The following is a 17,371-nucleotide window of genomic DNA, read 5'->3' on the forward strand; positions in this document are numbered from 1 at the left end:
TTGCTGTGATTGCAGCAAAATAATTGAGGTGTAATAGAAGTTATAATTTAATAGAAGTAATAATGTAAAAGTAGAAATTGTATAACAATAAAAACATTTTTAAAATTTAATTGGCACTTTAAGGCAGAGAAGCCAGTCCCAGGAACTGGGTCTGATTGACACTACCTGATTTCCACAGTGTTGGCAATCCCATGGAAAATTTATTTTAGAATAATCTTCTACTGAGGAGAAAAAAAAGACAGCATAGAATTAAAGTCACATTTAATATTGAGATTTAAACCAAGTCTGAGTACTTTTCACAGAACACACTATTAACTTGTAGAACTCATTGCCACGGGATTTTATGGAGACCAGAAGTAAAAATTAATTGAAAATGAAGAAACAACATCCATCAATGACTATTAAAGTCCAGATACAGACTCCAGAGCAGGAAACCTCATACCTGCTGATTGCCAGGAGTTGAGAAAGTCCAGAAGGAAAAGATCATTTAATATATCCTGCCCATTGCAATTTTTTGGGAAGGTATCTGCTGGTCCCTGGTAGAGCTGAGGTGACAGCACAGACAGGAATTTATTCTGACGTGGAAAACCAGGTTACAATTTTCTATCCCTTGATGAGCATTGGATCTGCCTCTCCCAGGCTGTGAAAAACAAGGGTGGAGTTTGTGTGTGAAATAAATACGAGGGCTGCAGGCTGGACTGGTTTCTGTGGTGACATTTAGTCATGGAAACAGCAAAATCATCAGTGAGTGGTTTAAAAAGAAAAAAAATCTTCATGAGTCCATGTCTGGATGTGGGAACACGGATGAATTTTGGGAAGTGAGAGACTTCAGGCTGGGTACCACTGTGCTGGTGGTGGATGTCCACATCCCCAAGGTGCACCCACAGAGCCAAGCTTGAATTTTCAGTGTGACAGCACCTGTTAATTGTCCAGTTAGGTATTACCTATTAAACATTTACTGCCTATTTCCTGTACATGTCTGGTGAGGCTCGCAGGAAATTTAGAACAAATTAAGCGGCAGCTGTAATCCCTCACACTCCCAACAGCCCCCGAGATGATAAAATATTAGAAATCGATGTCACGAGCAGCAGCCACTCTTAAGGCAGCAAACTTCCACCGTGTCCCCAGCCTGGGCAGCCCAGGAGGAGAAATTACTCAGCTGGCATCTCTCCTCTTACACTGCCTGTCTCTCCACCCACACTTTTGGTATGTTTGATGGGGCTCTTTCATCCCCCCCACTGTTCCCACACAATTTCACATGTGGTCTGAGCGGGGCACTTCCTGCCGTTAAAAAAAGCAAACCCAAGCCCCCTGCAGGAACAGCCTGCGTGCAGAACACCCAAGTTGACAGAGTGTGAGAGAGAAGGACTAATCCATACCAGATGAGCTACAGCAATAGCCCTACTGAGCCAGGCCAAACACAGAGCAGAAGACAGAACAATCCTTTTCTTCCCCCCACTCCTCCCTGCTCCCTCTTCAAGTGGACACTTCAAAACACTAGGAAAATATTCCAAGGAGCATGGCCCTAACTTTAAACCGATATTGTTTGGGTTAAGTTGCCTACCATGCAATGTTCTTTCTTCACTTTCAAAATAAACCCTAGGAAGCATTAATGCAAATACTGTATAAACACACATTCATTCCTACATTTTAAAATCTGCCCCAGTGCTCAGGCTTGGGTTGCTGTTTAATTTGATGCGAGAACCAGATGTATCTCGAAATTGCAGATCTTCACAACCTTCTTACATGTAAACAGGGGGAAATGTGATCCATATCTGAGACAGAGACCTCCAGAAAGCAGCCCTTGGAACCCGACTGCTTGTCCTTGTCTTTGGATGTGCTTATCGCAGCTTCCATTGCATTCCAGCTTCCAAATATCAGATTGAAGAAAGGAAGTGCACCAGAGTCAGATTTTTGGACAAAGCTCAATAAAAGCCTTTGGATTTCATTTTTTTTTCTCTAGTTAATTAATTTGGACCTCTTAATACTTTATTTTTTGACATTATAGTAGGCATATTATAAGTTAACACATGTTTTCAGTAAAAGAAGGGAAAAAAACCAATCTGATATTTAAATCTCGTTGTGATGGGATTTTTAAATAATATTAAACGAGCTTTGAATAAATACAAACACAAAATTTAAGTACAAACCCATAAAATCAATATATTATATTATGGCATTCTAATACCAAATTATTCTTTCAACTGTCCTTCTGAAGGATCCTGCTCAAAGAACTTTTAGTTCATTGAAAATAAATCTGTTTTTGTCAAAACATTCTGGTTTTTAGGAATTCACTTTTAACCTAAATCTTCAAACCTGGACCTTTTTTTTGCAGCCCCAAAGTGTCATATTTTGGGTATAAGACTTAATGAAAAAAAAGAAAGTCACACCCACAAATGCAGTGGAAAGTGATCATTGGAAATTTTCGGTTAAAAGGCATTTTTAAATTGGAAGAAATCTCAAAAAAATTCCCTCTGCCTTCCATAATATGTTATAAATGAAACACTCAGTTGGGCATTTGAAAATGCAATTATTCACCTGCAGGCTGAGGTGTGGTTTCCAAACCATTTCTCCCCACAGGCACCATGGATGAGCTGGATCCCTCCTGGATGCTTTTGGGCACCCAGAGCTCCCCAGAGGAACATCTCAGGGTCTCATCTGGACCCTGCTGTGTTTACAAAGGAGCATTTTAGACCTCCCCAGGATATTTCCCTTTTTGAAACCTCCATGTGAAGCAAATTCAGGGCTGTCAGTAATAACCCACAGTGGAGAGGGAGTTTTGTAGGATGCACCATCCCCTCGTTTTGGTACATTGAGCATTGAAGGGAAAACTTCACCCACTTTGAGCCCCTAATTTCTGCAGTTCAGGAATTTCCCCCTCTCTGGGGTACAGCTCCAGCCTCTGGATGAGGGATTTATTCCCTCTACATCCCTCGCAGGTCCTTACTCCTTAAGACTGACTCGGACTCTTTTGGCTATGCCAAAAATGATGCATTCCCACAGTCGCCAGGAGGAGCTAAATAAAGCCTGTTGGGTCACAGATCCACTTCCATAAGAAGTGCCTGGATATATATTTACACAATCCCACACCCGATGACAGCTCCAGGGCTATTACCCCCCGACGAGCAAACAGCTCCCATCAGAGCCCGGCTTCGCTCTCCGTTCCTCACAACAGGCACAGCAACCATCCAAACACAGCTTTCCTTTCCCTTTCACGTCCCTTCTGGGGCCAAAAGGACGAGGAAAATTCCCCAAAGGAAGAGCAGAAGCAGAGGGAAACAACATTAATCATGTGTGAGGACGTCTGGGAGATGATGTCAGCAGGCTCCCTCCTCCCAGAGAGGATGGGACACAAATCCAGCTCTCCGGTGTTGTTCATGGCAGAGCCATTCAATTCCTATTCTTGCTGTTTCAGTGCTGGTGATTCTCAGAACAACGCTCCATCATCACTCCTTTTTTCCATCCTCTGGACCCTCCTTTGGATGAGGGATGTCACACAGGGGCAGGAATGCCCCCGCTCAACACGCTCATACCCCCATCAAAGCCGTGTCTGTGGGACAGCAGAGGTCACCAAGGTCTGTCCCCAACAGGTGGCCTCTGTGGGTGACTGCTCACCCAATTCTGGCTCATCAAGGGTTTGGAGGTGAGGGGAACAGCTGGGATGGGGGAGATTAAACAGAGAAATTGGAGAAGATGGGACCAGCCCCTGTGTGAAGGAAAGAAATGATTTCAGTTTTATGCCCATAGGGAAAGATTGTGATTCCCTCTCTTGCCCGTCACCATGTTGGTGCAGGAGTGATTCTCTTGATGCCAAAGCACTGGTCCAAGAAGTGATGTTATCAAGGGTAGAGCCATGCAGACATCTACCTAAAAATACTTCCAATCATAAAAGTCCACTGTGGCTGCCCAGGAAAAGTGCCTCGGTTGGAGTGGAAGAGGAGACAAACCTACACCTACTCTCCTTACAAAATTGACCTGCATGGGAGAAAAGCCAGAAAATCTCAGTGGTTCCTCATTTTAGGAATAATAGCCCACAAGTAGCCATGGACAAAATCTCCATATAGGGCATTATCATTGAATTTTTTTCCATTTATGATTAAGATGACTGGTTTCTGTATCTTCTCTTTCTTGTCTCCTTTTTTTCCCCCAAATCTGGGCATGTTCTTGCTCCTGAAAGCCCTGGAGACACCAGTGTGGTCATTGGCGTGCTCCAGTATGTGACTCACCACAACATGAGCCATACCTATGGCCAGATCTTTCACTGCCCAAGTTCTGGGATTATTAGAGAACATAAATCACTCACACAAACACGAGCAGATTTGTACCCTGAAACTTGGGCACTGAAAATCCAGTCAGCTAAAAAACATTACATATATGCGTACATACCTCGGTTCCCACTTCTCTTACCACTGTTTATTGTGCTATCCCACTTTTATGTAAAGAAGGAAAAAGTTCACTGGCAGTTGCTCTCTCCTCTGAACAAAACCCCTATTCTCCATTTTTAAAGCCTGCAGCTGAATAAACGAGAGAACCTGGCCTTTCTTTCCAGGCAGGGGCTGTCAATATTATATGATGCTGGAGAAACACAGAGAGAAGTGAGGCAAGGAATGAAACACCAAGATTTTCTGTTTCAAATACCAAATGTCTGAAGCCAGTGTTAGGCTGTGCCAACACACTGAGGAATGAGTGAAATGTGAAACATGATCTCCCTAAGACGCTGCAAGACACAGAGGCTGGATTCTCAGAGCATTGCTATTAAAAGCCCATTTGAAACTCTGGGTTTTCCTCTGGGAGGATAACAAGAAAAAAAGTGAATTTGCTGGTAAAAATTATATTTAATTCCATGTTTAGGCCGCCTGGGCAGAAAATCAGGAACAACAATATATTCTTGGGGTTTCTCCCTTGTGGGGCTTTCTGCAGGATTTTTGTTGTTATTGGTTCTTGGGGCAGGGGTTGCCTTTCTCCCTTGGGTGCATGAATGGCTGAAACGTCATTAGTTGGAATAATTAATCTTTGCTTCTGTGCAGTTTGGAGAAGCAGAGGCTTTATTGAATAGCCTTCTATTTAAATGTAAGCCAGATGCCGCTCTCGTAGCCATCACAAACACAAACTATTAGTTTTAGTTCAGGTCATGGCCAGTTGAGTTATTTGAACTTCTCTAAATGGTTGTGCCTCCCAGCTCTCTTGCTGGGGCACCAAGTCTAAATAAGGCAGAAAATGGTCATTTTTAAACCAAACTTTAAAGCCAGTGCAGTGCTTTAAAGCCAGCGTGTTATTAAATGGAGTAAAGAGTTAAAGTTTTCAATTCCATTGTACTAAGATATAACTTTCTTTTTTTAATTTCCCATGTTTTCTCTCAGCACGGGTGTTTGCAGCACATTTGGAATCCACGGGCAGGTGGAGCCAGCCTTTGTGGTACAAATATTCCCTCTGAAGGCAGGAGAACATTTTTTGGGAGCTGACTTACCCATCATGGGCAAAGCCCGCTCAGCTGAGGACCTGGCAGACACGTCACTGTATTTACACTCACATTTCACATAGACATTGTTTATAATCCTCATTTCTGACATTCACATACCTGACTCTAATTAATAAAACCAATTTTGCTGGTCAAAGACCTGCCCCAGCCTCTTTGGATGGAGCTGGGTAATACTCTCAGTCTCTCCCATTCCTCTGAGAGCTTCAATGAGAAGAAAACTTGGTCTGCAAAGAGCAGCAGCTCCAGCCAGATGCAAATAAGTGGTGGAAGACATTTGCAGGACAACTGCTGTGCACAGATGTGCTCTGTGATGCATCCACAAAAAATTTAGGGTCCACTGAGCTGGAGCTGAGCTTAACAAGCCAGATTTAATAAAGCAGATGCCTCATGTCCAGAGCTCTATCCGCCAGCCTCCCTCCGTGTATCTGGATATTGTCATCTCAGGAATGACACGAAGGAACCTCTTCCTGGCTGGTTTTGCCAGCACAGGCTCACAGTGACACAGCGTGGGCCGAGGATCTGGCTCTGGCATCGGCGCGGCTCAAAGCATCTTCAATATTTTCCAATTTCCTGATGGATTCCGTGGAACGCGAGCAGAGTTTAACTTTCTAAGGAGATCATTAAAAGCGTTGGCGAGGCGGTGTCGGTCATGTCGCTGCGTTAGTTGCTGCATCACTGTAATTGCTCTTAATCAAGAGCGTCTTGGAGCTGTTGTGCTCAGTTAACAGGTTCCAAATGGCTTCACACTGAAGGGAAAACAAAGAGACTTTTTTTTCCCGCCTCGTCTCCTTTTCGCACTTTATGCTACATATTAAAAAATCTGCTTTCTGTATCCTGATATCAGATAATCTGGGTGCAATTAATGCCTGAGAACATTTGTTGCCTGCCTTACTTTTACAAGAAGGAAGTGTGATATTCAGATAGTTTCTGTTAGAAAGAAAATATATAAAATTTTAAAGTCAATACTTGGTGGGCTAGCAGCTATATGGGTGTGAAATTCTATGAAGGATGGGAAGAAAAAGAAGCCCAGGGACTTTATCCCAAAAGCAGATCAAAATCCAAGTGTTCAAACAGCAACTTAATTACTGTAACCCATTATTGAGATGAAGTGATTTCATCCTTGCTGTCCCGTGAAACAAGACCCCCAGCTACTGCATGGTGAGGAACAGATGGAGGGGTGTCAGGAATGATAAAAAGTCCCAGAGTATAAATGTAACAAATATGTTTAGGACAAGGAATGGCGCCGTGCATATCATAAAACCCTGCCAGGCTTCTCACGTTCCGATAAATCTTGATTTTGTAACGGGATAACTTCAGAGCCCCCTGCCTTGGGTTTCACAAGTGATTAGATCACTGAAGTATGGGGTAGGGGATGGCAGAACGGAGGAAGGGACACCACTGGGAGGCCTTAAATGACCTCTGCTTGCTGCTCTTGGATACAGGAGGAAAGCCCATGGTGCGAGATTGTCATTATTTCATTGTTCATTTTGGGGTGGCCTCATTCCAAGATGAGTTTAACTGGAAACAAATTTGCTGCAGCCTGTGCCAGGAGACCTGATGGAGGAGCTGGAGGGGTGAGAAGCCCATCAGGAGGGTGGAGCAACAGCTCTCATCTGTTGATTTTCCCCAGAATCATGCAGTTCGGCTCCAAGCATAGCAGGGTGAGCAAAAGACTCAGACAGAGTCTGGGGATCAGAGGATCATCCCCAGAAAGCTCAGGAAACGCATGAAGGGTCCTCCAGCAGTGTGGTTGAGCACCAAAATCATTTCCCCATCATTCCTCAGTAGGAATAACAGCATCTTCCCACTTCTGGTGTGGGGAGCACCACAGTTCAGCATTTGTAGTGCCATTCATTCATTTTTACATCCCACTTTCACCCCCATTATTTTCCCATTGCGTTGCAAGAGTGAAACCTTTTCTCCAACAAAAAAAATCCCGACCTCTTGAGACGGTGACGTATAAACAAGAGAGGCCTCCTTTTAACAAGCAAGAAAAACATTAAGCTTCATTTTGGGCAGAGCACCCACCTATTCATCTTTCTTAGTGCTGTTCCTTCTAGCACTGAAAATACCCCCAGGCTCTTGAAATCCTCGAGGTATATTGGCACTGCCGAGGTCAGTAACTCGATCTTGGTGCTAAAAAGACACTAACAGTTCTGGAGGGTAAAGGAAAGCTCGTTAATGATTTTAGCAGATGAACCAGAGGACGGGGGGAGGGTCAGCTGGTAAATCCCATACTACCATACAAAAGATAACCTTTGACTTCTCCTGACTCTCTGAACTGCACTGCCAGCAAACCCCTGAGTCCTTGTGGGACCAATAAATCCTGGGGTGTTCATATCAGAGATCCTTTACCCCGGCTGTAAAACATGAGAATCCCAACACAGCCCAGTAGTTGAGTCATTGCCGATAAACTCTCCGGGCTCTGTTTACCACCAGGCTGGCATGGGGCACTGAACTCCTTTCCTTCAGAGGGGAAAAAATCCTTTTCTGTGCTGGAGTGGCAAAATAACCAAAACAACACATCCGTAGGCCAAGCTCTGCCCTCAGATATGCACGGGCAGCTTGGGAAGTCAATGAGCGTGGGGAGCGTTCAGCTGAGGGCAGGGTTTGACCCGAAGCCCCCTCAATCCGTTTGTCCCTGGGACATTCTGCCGGAGGAAACCGTCCCCAGCCAGGCCCAAATGTCCCTCAAACAATGAATTCCTTCAAAAGGAAAATAGAGACTTTAGGCAAGATGGGTTTGAGTTAGGCAAATCAAAAGATACTGCCATCTTTGAGGAGCAGTGCACAGGGAGCATGGGGTGGTGCTTTTGGGAAATTGGTGTTAGAAATGCATTTCCCTTCCCAGAACGACGCCGGCATGTGATGCAACTGTTCTAACCAGCGAGTGCTTTCACAGCAGTAGCACAACCTTGCTTTGACAGGATGGTGAAAGTGCTTTTTCAGGCTCTGGGTGATTTTTGGTGGGAGCAGAAAAGCTGCTTTGAGCCAGAGAGGCACTGCTTGGTTCTGGTCACTCTTCTCCCTGACTGCCCATGACTTTGAGGGCTGAACTGCTCAGCCTTCACTGGCTTCTCTTCAAACAAACCAATAATTGCTTCCCTTTCGAAACTGCCAACTGCCATTCCCTGGGGTTTGGTGGACAACACAGAAAAAAATGCAAGGACATTTCCATGTTCATGTCTGTGGTCATCATCCAGTCCATGGCTGCTGTCCATCTGTGCCCAGAGGAGCTGGGAATGTAGAATCAAGCCCTAACTGGGCTCAGGATGGAGCTCCACCAGACTGCTGTGGGGAGCTTTGGGAGCAGGCAGCTGGATTTAGCAATAAGGTTCCTTCAGCCTTGTGTCCTCTGCTCACATTTGGGGTTTCACAGTCATTTAATTGAATTGAAAACAGACACAGTTATGCACATGGGAGAGGGATTTTGTGATGGGTCATGCAAGGAATATTTCATTAATTACTCCAGAATTCCTCTCCTTCCTCTTTTAAATATATTAATATGAGTGAAATAATTACTGCTGTGAAGAGCAGTCCTATTCACTGTACAGCTCTTTTATTTCACCTTTGCTGAAGAATGATATACCTACTCCACTCAAACTCATTTTTAAATGTTAAGAATTATGTTTGGCAAGGTGAATAAGAGGTGAACAGTGATAATTTCAGAGGTCTTGGCTGCTTTATGTCATAATGTCCCTTTTACAGCTACTTCTGGCCTCAGTTTCCCCAAATTAGCAGTACTAGATCACCAGAGGCTCTGCTCGTGGAACAGGGGAAATAAAAAATTTTATTCAATATTTCGCTGCTCAGTAATGATGGTAATGAAGAATTCTGGTTTATGTCATATAAATATGCCATATTCTTGTCCAAATAATATTTTCCAATCATTTTTCTTTCCATTTTCCTGATGATTATGAACATATGCACCAAAATGAAATGAAGACATTATAGAAGAAAATAAGTAGTAAGATCAAGTGTCACGAGTATTTACTCTTGCACTGAACCTGAAAGGAAATCTTCCATAAAGAAGTTTTTCCTGAAAGGCCAGTGGGAAGTTAACAGGAGCATTAAGATGGAAGATAGGATACCTATAAAAAGTTATGTTTCAAAAGAAGGATGTGGGAAGAAAAGAAAGTAGGGAAGGAAATGGTATTTCAAACCATATTAAAGTAAGAAGCGGGTTTCTAATCCTGAAAGCCTTAATTAGCCCTTTTTTAAAAGTGAAGCAAAATAGATTAATCCCCAAACATTGCATTAAATTCGCCACAGTTCCTGCCCTTCTATTTGTGTGGGTAGGAGCTTCACAAAAGAGCTCAGCAATAATAATCATAAAACAAGGACAGCAGCCCAACACGCAGCGAGCAGCCCATCGGTAATAAAGTGGAGTGTGGAGCTCAGAGCAACACTCCAAAAACAAATTAGTTGGTGTGCACAGCTCAGTGCTGAAGGACAACCCAACAATAACAAACCAGTGTGTGCAACCCAAAGCACTCTGGAGCAACCCAACAATAACAAACCAGCCTGAATGCCTGATGGGAGAGGAGAAATTCCGCAAGGAAGCGGATTTCGGGCTGAATTTTCCAAGGGGTTATTATTATTAACAACAGAGAGTTAAACTATTAATGTTTAAATGAAGAATAATACCAGGAGGTATTACCAGAATAATACTCAACCCCGCTGCCATTGGCTTTAATGAGTCTAGGAATGGGCCCAAAGTACCCTTAAGGGGTTTAGCTGGTGAGGAGAACAAATTTTACCTGGAACTAATGAGCCCACCATGGCAAATGGAAATTCTGTTCATCTCCGCTGGATAATGTGAACTGGTCTTTATGGGGAGATGGAAACTGTTTAAGTGCTGGCACCAGGACTGTGCTTGTGGTAACCTGCTCCCAGATGCTGCTGAGCTGGACTGGGCTTGGATCACCTAAAGCAAGGATGTCTTTCCACCTTGCTGTTTTCCCACCATGATGAAATTCCCAGACTTCTCTTCAGATGGTATAAAAGGAGCATAGATCCTCTGTGGAGCCAACATAAATCGTGCCTTAATGCATGTACCCCTAACCCGCATTCCCTCTCAAACACACCCCATTCTATACATTATGGTGTAACTGTATTATGGTTCCTTCTCCAGCCCAAATCCATCATCGAGGCTTCCCTGAGCAGAATCAAATTGTCAAAGCCTATTCCTGAGCAGAATCTGACTCCTGAAGTCCTGAGCACAGCCCCAAGGTTCAGACACAGGCAAGCTCTTCAAACTTCACAGCTTGAGCTCCTCTCTGGCAGAGTTTACATCTCCCAAAAACAAGTCTTGGACAGCAGACATCCCTCAGAAGGGCTCCTTAGGAAAACACATGGTTAACTGGAGACCAGGTGATATCCAGACTGGCATATTCTTTAATAAGTGAAGATGTCAGTTTTTCCCTTTCTGTCCTGTTTTGGTGAGAATAAGAAGTCCAGATCCATCTCTTTCCCCAGAGCATGTCTATAAGATTGACAACATCCCTGTTGTCAGTCTGGGATTGATGGGGAAGAGGCTGGATGGAGTCACTGAGGCCCAGAAGCATCCCCTGACTGTCCACACAACACAGCCTTTCCCCTCTTTTTCTCTCCCCTGACCAAGGGATTTGGGAAAACATCCCCATGCAGAGAATGTTCTGCTGATGAGGATGACAAGGAGAGTTCTGGATTATGAAGGCAAGGCAAATATTATAGAGATTTTGTGGGAGCTTTCTTTTTCCCCTGGAAAGACATAATCCCTGATGTTATCATCTGTGCCTTGGCTCCCACGTCCATTTTGCCCAATGATCACTGCAGAGTGAGCCTCGATCCGGACCAGTTTAACTGGAACCAGAGTACAGCTGAAGGTGTTGGGAAATTACTTTCAATCTTCAACACTCCAGAGACCTGGCTGGGAATGTTGCAAATAGATCAAGGAAATTAAAAGGAACATTGGGGTCACTACTGGAGGTCAGGAGAGAAAAGGAAGAGTTGACCCTGATTAATCAGAAACATGATGCTGTTGAGAAGAGAAAATATTTTGGGGTTTAGACTCCTGGCAAACAACAGCAAAATACCAACAACTGATGCTGGATGGATTTTTTCCTTCCAACCAAACCAGAGGAAATTCCTGAACTGACAATGAACAGGAACAATGAGTGAGTCAGTACCCCAATGCCAGAAATTCTCTGGATTTCCTAGCCAGACTGATGTCTTTGGAAGGTCAGAGTGATACAGAGATACATTTCTATAAAACTCAGGGGTTGAATATAAGCCAAGTCAAGACACAGATAATGGAGGCAGAAATATTCCAGCTACCCATAAAGCGTTGGATCTTTGAAAAGAGAGAACATACACTTTCTCCCTCTCTCTTTCCCAATTTTTTGCTCATTTATAACATTATGTTGCTTTTAGTTTTATATGAAAGGTGCTCAGATGCTGTCTGTGATGATGACCCTGTAAAACCACCTAAAAAGAGCTGTGGGAGGATAATGCTAAGAAATCCTGTTAGTATTTTAATCCTGTCTATTCTGATTCCAAGATTTTTTTTTTCATTTTGTAGAATGGGGCCCTGGCAATACCTGACACTAAAGATGTGTAAGAGACAGAGCAAACGCTAATATTGCTTTTTTTCCAGAGTGCTTATGCCTTTCCATGCTACATCCTGGATCTGTTCTTGCTTATCTCTAATCTTCATCAACATAACTGCAGATAAAATCCCAGAATGTAGGGTTATTCTCAAAACCAGACCAGGTACAATCACATATAAAATAAGTCTAATCAGCATCATTGGCATCAGGGTCCAAATTTCATCTGTCTGGTGGCTCATCCTGAGTTTGCATGGACCAATTTCTGTTCTGCACCCAAGGATGCCACAGATCCATGGTGACACACTGCCACCAGCTTAGGAAGTGCTCCATAAAATGATGTAAGCCCAGGAAGTGAGGCAGAAATGAGCAGCCAGAGGAGAATGTGATCTTTAAAAGCAGATGGGAGCCTGTCCTCTGTGCAGAACATTCCTGCCATACATTACTCATCTGTTTACTTGCTATTAATTTAAATGCAAAACTGTGAACATTATCTCTGGGACTTTTTTCCCCCTGGTAGCTGTAAAGTCCCTAAAATCCCAGTTCCAGTCCCAGTGTCACACTGTTAATATTATTACTAAGCACTCACACGATATTTAGAAGCTCTGAAGATATCCAGACGCACCAAGCAGATACACAATGTGATATTATTACTGGCATGCTCCAAATCTCATTACTTTCAGCAATTATCAATGGAGAAGTGACCTCCTTGCAATGTGAACACGACCAGAAACCACAGCCCCAGGCCCTCTTTCGAGCTGTAATTTCCTAATCTCACACTGCTGAACCCAAACACGCAAAAATGCAACAATGGATGGAAAGAGAAGAAGGCTTCGCTGTATGAGTGTTGGATTAGAAAAGGAATGGCTGAAAAACCTAAATTGTAGTAGGAGAACATTCCAGCTTCGGGATCTGATGACACTGGAGCTGAGCTCTGCTCCTGTGGTTTGCAGTACCACCAGATGGATAACCTCGTGCTGGAACCGCTCCGGCCCCGCTATCCGCGGGTTGTTTTCCTCCAGCACAATCAGCGCAGCCACTGTTATGCTTAGATAAAGATGAAAAGTTAACCTGGGAAAAAACAAGGCGGTTTTATTGTTATTATTTGCTTCTCTCTGAAATTTCAAAGGCTGCAGCGGGAGCAGAAGGCATCCTCTGGAACATGCCGCCAGGAACTGCGAGTTGATACAGATGTATTGATTTAATCAGCCCGGATGACACCATTTATTTATGCAAAACATCTGTGACAAGAATGGGGCACTTTGAAGGTACAGTGATATGTGCCTGATCCTGCCTGGCATGTTAAATGTGTGATAAGAGCACCCAGCCAGCTTGGAAGGGTCGATTTTAGGGTGTTATTTGCTTTATATATCACCTATATTCATGTTGTGCAAGGCAGCTCACAGGCCAGGAGGCTCTAAAAGCTTTTTTGCAGTAAATTTTAGATAATGAATTCAAAATTGCCACCCAGCACACATGACTGGCATGGGCAAACAAAAAAGCACAAATATTAGAAAAAAAAAAAACAAACCAGGAAATATTAAAGCATCTGTTTTCTGGTCTCTATTAGACAGAAATTAAAGAGTTTTTAATCCATGGGAAGGCAAAATTTGTCTGCAAATTTGAGAGATTACATGATGGAAGACAATGTGAGATTGTCATCTCTCCAGCAACAGCATGAGAAAATATTTGGAGTTCCTACGTACACCAGCAAAAGTTTACATGATAAATCAGTAGCTTGAGTGCTTCCAGAATCCTGGTACAGATGAATGTGTTGAAACTATTGTTTCTGTTGTCTTTTTAATGCTACTGGGAAGCTTTTTGTGGTAAAGCAACAGCTATTGCCAGCTACATTATTACAGTCTCAGTCTAACATCTGCAATTACTAGGGAGTAAACGGTTCGCATCCCATATGAAATATAAAAAAAATGAGGAACAGATTTCACTATTATTCTCCCTCTCTGCGAATTCTGTGACATTTTTTAGTGTTTAATCGTGCCTGGGCAGTTTAAAGGGTCTGGGAGCAAAGGAAGCCAAAGGGCTCATTTACAATTAGTGATGGCTAAACATCAAAAATAAAAGAAGGAAAAAAAAAAAAGGAGGGGGAAGAATTTGGTGGTTCAGAAAAATTTCAGATGATAATCAGGAATCTATGGAAAATCTCTCTAGAGATCACATTTTATTGGTTTCTTCTTCTGTATTCTCTTCATCCCAAGGTGCTGCTTCTCCCTTTCCGTGCAGCTCTCCCTCTCCAGACCTCCAGCAACCCCCTCTTAACAGCACCATCCACCACCCCACTCTGTACATTTTCTTCCTCACACAGAGCTGGGAGGAGATCCCACCGTAAAGATCCATCCAACTTGCTCATTTCCTTGCTTCAAAGCCCTCCTTTAACATTTTCTTCTGCCGCAATGCCTGCAAGGAACAATAAAATCCATAAAAAGTTGCATTTCCTGGCATGAGGAAATAATTTTGCCAATATTTATGAACAGTATTGACTTCGGTGTGGTTGCTCAGAGAGCAAAGGGCACCAACAATGCCAAAAATTGATCTTTTGCCTTATTTTAGGTGCTTTTAGGATGCGCTCTGCTGCACAAGAAGCTGGACCTTGTGATCCCTCATCCTTGCTGGGATCTTTTGGGCCTTTCAGTGAGAGACACGGAGCTTGCTCCCAGCTCTCCTGGCACAGTGTGTCCTTGAGGCAAGGCTTCATTTGTGGGGAAGCCCAAGCCAAGTAGGGTGGATTCCAGCCTTTAAAAAATATATGAAAATCTGCTTTTATGGAGCTGCCAAGATGTGTTGCTTCTGTGTTTCCATGGCAACCCCAGGCAGGCATTGGCCAGCGAGCCCTCGCCACGATGCCGCGAGCCCCAATTTCATCCTGGATATTTCCAATGCCAAAAGCTATTCCAGAAGCAGCCAATGCAGGCTTTAACACACACAGGATTTCCAAAACGCTTTCACGTCTTCAAAGCACTGTGCAAACAGGAGCTAATTAAACTTTAATTAATGTCTCAACAGGTAAAAGATTTCTCATTTTGCTTTTAGCTGATGCTCATTCATGGCCAATGGAAATCATCTATGACCCCAAACAAAACACTTTCAGGGTAAACAGACTCTGATTTGCTGCATACATTTAACTAAGAGCTGAGTGAACACTTTTTTGGTAACTGTATTTACTTACCCATTTTTAAAAAAGAAATATGATTTCCCTTTTTTTTTTTCCTTCCCTGCACAAATATAAATAAATAGCAAGCTGGAACGAAATGACAGAATATATGTAAAACAGAGGGGAAAGGTTAAATACCAATGTGAAATTGGGCATTAAAACAAAAGTCCATTCTCGGGGTGTAAACCCTTTCATCAAAAGTGTTTACAGCTTATTTTTGTAATGTGAGTCTAAGTGGATAACGTAGCACACAGCAAGGGGCTGTGCATAAATACGGCCCTGTTTGTGATTTTAAAAATCATAACATTCTTTGAAATATGAAAATCCTGAGTCTTGATACAATCCATATTATTGAACTGATGCCAGCCACCTCCATGGATTTGATTAGCTTGCAGCAACCCAGGGATTTGATAGAGACCTGATTTAAGAGCACAGCCTTCGTAGGGTGGTGATGAAGCGACACAAACTGGGCAAGGATTCCAAAAGGTGAGGTTTGCTTCCTCCTTCCCTGCTCTAGCTTCAATGGAAGTGCTCAGTCTTCAAGTTCTTTGGAGAATCTGCTCATTTAAGACCGAAGAGATGTTTCCAGATTCAAGAAGGGCCTGAGAAACTCAAAATAAAACCTTCATTCTGCAAGATTAGCAAGAAAATGTTCTGGTGCCTAGAGGAGACCTGAGGTCTCCTCTGCACACCTGCTCTTTTTCAGTCCAACATGTCAGTGTTAAAAGCTTCTTTCACTTGTTCATGGCCAAAACCAAATCTTGGCACAACAGGTTTGTCAAAGACCTCTCCTTGCTTCACCCGTGGAAACATCCAGGGGCAGATCCAGCTGAAGATGTCAGGTTGGATGAGGCTTGGAGCAACCTGCTCTAGTGGAAGGTGTCCTTGCCCAACTGCAGTGGGCTTGGACCAAGAGAATTTTTATGGTCCCTTCCAACCCAAACCATTCTATGATTTTATGATGCTTTGTCCCTGCTTATTGCAGGGGGTTTGGACTAGATGACCTTTAAAGTCCCTTCCAAATCAAACTATTCCATAATTCTAGGATTCTAGGATTCTGAGATTCAATCTGCTGCATGATTCTTGTTGGAAAAGAAACCACCAAGGACACCTCAATTAGGTGGACACACTGGAGTGTAGAAGGACTTGCTCTCAGCCTCTGCTGATGGAAGTGGTTTTGTGAAAGGAACATGGATCCCAGTGCCAGGGAAGAATTCCATGTTATGCTGCCTCTGCCAGCTCTAAACATCTCCCAGTACGAGAGCTGGGCCTTACGGTGGTGTGGACATTCCCCAGTTCATATGGACTCCACCTGTGGTTTGGGTGTACCACAAAGACAACACGGGAATTCTCGCCCACATTTGGGCACCTCGATGGGAACTCTGGTCAAAAACCACTTCAAGAAAGCTGGACCTGGACCAGCGTGTCCTACATGGGCTGATGTTTGTGCTGGGAATGTAAATGATGCTCCTTCCCTCTTTTATCACACCTTGTGCTCTCCAGGATGCAGCACATCAGGGGTTGTTCTGGCAGGATTTGCTGAGAAATATTTTGAAAACCTGGAAAGATGGAAGACTCAGCCCTAAGCCCTCAGAAACCCGTGTTCTTTTGTGACTGAGCTTTCTGGATGCACTCACCGCATTTTTAACAACGAGACCATTGGCAGAGTTTTCTAAAATCGTTGGTTTCCTGCACCAGAAAACAAAGAGAGCCAAACCCTTTCCATTGAGTTCGATTGTTCTTGTTCCTTGCTTTGCTGCAGGAAGCACGAGAAGCCAATATCTTTAATAGCTGGGATCCGAGCAGCTTTCTCACATCTCCTTGATGTTTTTTTCTGATCAATTTATATAAAACATTTTGCAAATTCTGGTCAAGTTTACCATTAGGAACAATTCCTGTTATTCATTCAACGTTTTCCTTTGTTTAATTTAATGGGATTTCTCTGAAATTTCTTCTGATGCCAATCAAAAAAATGCCTTTCCTTTCCTGGTGGTTTACAGCCCTCATATACATGCAGACAGTTATCATATCCTCCCTTAGTCATAATTTGGCCAATTTAACCATATTTAGGTATTTTAATATTTTCTCGTAAGCTATTCCTCTTCATTATTTTTATTACTTTTAAAGAATTCTTTT

This window comes from Corvus moneduloides, chromosome 12 (assembly GCF_009650955.1).
Source record: "Corvus moneduloides isolate bCorMon1 chromosome 12, bCorMon1.pri, whole genome shotgun sequence".
Lineage (NCBI taxonomy): Eukaryota > Metazoa > Chordata > Aves > Passeriformes > Corvidae > Corvus > Corvus moneduloides.